The sequence below is a fragment of the Bactrocera neohumeralis genome, chromosome 5 (assembly GCF_024586455.1).
Source record: "Bactrocera neohumeralis isolate Rockhampton chromosome 5, APGP_CSIRO_Bneo_wtdbg2-racon-allhic-juicebox.fasta_v2, whole genome shotgun sequence".
Taxonomy (NCBI): domain Eukaryota; kingdom Metazoa; phylum Arthropoda; class Insecta; order Diptera; family Tephritidae; genus Bactrocera; species Bactrocera neohumeralis.
The window spans coordinates 62,911,834-62,913,863 of NC_065922.1; the positions used below are offsets into that span (position 1 = coordinate 62,911,834).

At 31.9% G+C, this 2,030-nt stretch overlaps 1 long non-coding RNA gene across 1 annotated transcript; it reads left to right on the top strand.

The window, feature by feature from the left end:
• Positions 1-924: 924 nt before the first annotated feature.
• Positions 925-1,710, top strand: LOC126759499 (uncharacterized). Its single transcript, XR_007667002.1, has 2 exons — positions 925-1,260; positions 1,363-1,710. It is a non-coding gene; the product is annotated as an uncharacterized LOC126759499 (long non-coding RNA).
• The last annotated feature ends 320 nt before the right edge of the window (positions 1,711-2,030 follow it).

The window sequence follows — 2,030 nt, forward strand, 5'->3', positions numbered from 1 at the left end:
TCTTTTGAATGTCAAAATGACCGCTAAATCCAATGGCAACTCACAGCAGGTACATATGAAAAAAAATTATTATGAATGATGAAACACATAGTTTTGTAGGAAATTTACTGCTCTATAAAAATGGTCTACAATGATATTTCGATTAAGTTAAGCGTTTACGAGATATTCATCGTCAAACATCAATGCATATTAGGGTGGATCAAAAAAAAAAATTTTTTTTTCGTTTGGTACTCTGAAAAATAGGTTCCTAGACACCTCTAAGAAAGCCCTTCCAAAAATCTATTCATGATAATTTTTTTTCATTGAGTTATAAAATTATTAAGAAATAAAGAATTTTTCGAAAAATAGTCAAATTTCAACCATTAATATCTTTTAAACGGTTGGGTTTACGAAAAAATCATAAGGGACCATATTTTAGAGCATTCAATTTCCTACAAAACCTAATTAACAAGATATTTTTTCAAGTAGTTGGAAGCGAGATATAAATTTTTCTATCTGATAATAAGAAAAAATAGAAAACCGTTAGGCGGAGGACCTTCCCGTTACAATTAAAAACTCATATTTGGAGAGGCTTTCTTAGAGGTGTCTAGGAACCTATTTTTGCGAGTAACAATTGAAAAAAAAAAAAAAAAAAATTTTGACTCACCCTAGTATACATACATACATATGTATATAAAATTGCTTGAATTTCGATCCTCTGGTTGACGTTACACCTTAATTATTTCACTGGCAAAAGTATAAAATGTTCGGTTGCACCCGAACTTAACCCTATCTTACTTTTTAATCTTGATGTTGTGATTAAAATGAGATTTTTAGTTGTTCGAGATTAAAAATTTTGATTGGCATTGATTAGAATATCAATATTTATTTTGCTACTCCATACGTGTAATATATTAATCAAAGACTTCTAAAAAGGACGGACAGACGATTTATTTATTAACCTATCGCTTAAATACCAAATCTAAATTAGTTAATAAGTTGTAAAACATTAGTTTTATGCGAATACCAGCTCGAAGTTGATGGATTGTTATTGCGCTTTGAGTAAAAGTCTGGCAAGACGAGTCAAACGACTCTAGCTATGCGTTCATTATCCTCCCCCAACCCGACTGCCTGGCATTGTTTTTTTCCAGAATTTCAATATGACTCTATTCTATAAAAGCGACGGCTTATGAAATGGAAATCATTGCAATTGCAATACTTTCAACATGAAGTTCACTCTTTTTTTCGGCTTTGTACTGGCTTTGATCGCGCTGGCTTTCGGTAAGTGTTGAACGGCTGATAACAGTTTGAAAGAACTCTTATACATATGTGTATCACAATCATAAACTGATTTATTCATATTTTTCTTTTGTGTACTTATAGCCAATCCGAATCCCATGCCTAATTCCAATTCTATTGCCGATTGCGGCGATGCCGGTCTGGAGCTCGAACATGGATGCGGTGGCGGTGGCAAGTAAACTGCTAACTGTATGCAATGTATACTCGTCGACGTCTTGAACATTTCTAGTTTATGTTTTAATAAAAAAAAACAACCCCCTCAAGCAAAATAAATTTTTTTTTAATATAATTTGAAAGGAGTTTATAGTAATCCTCTGAGAGTTATATTGTTCCTTTCTTTCAGAACTAAATATCGTTGCCATGATTCACCACATTACATTTTCGGCATCATTTGAAGGAATAATAACAAAATTTGGGATTTTTGCTCTCTAATTGGTACCATTTTGCATGTTAGTTTCAATGATTTATCGAGACCTTTTTGAACTCTTCCAAGATCCTTGCTTATAGTAGTACCATTTTCTAAATGTAGAAGCTTTTTGGGTTCTCCACTATTAACACTACTCCAAAATACATTTTTTGTGTGCCCCGAGCTACATACATTCACACATCACGCTATATTTCGTGAAATCAAATACTCAAATCGAAATTTATTTAAAACTAGAAGAAGAACTATGATCTTTATAACACAACTCTAAATAATGTACCTCATATTTTTGAATCTTTATAAGAATGTTAGTGTTCTTATAATTATC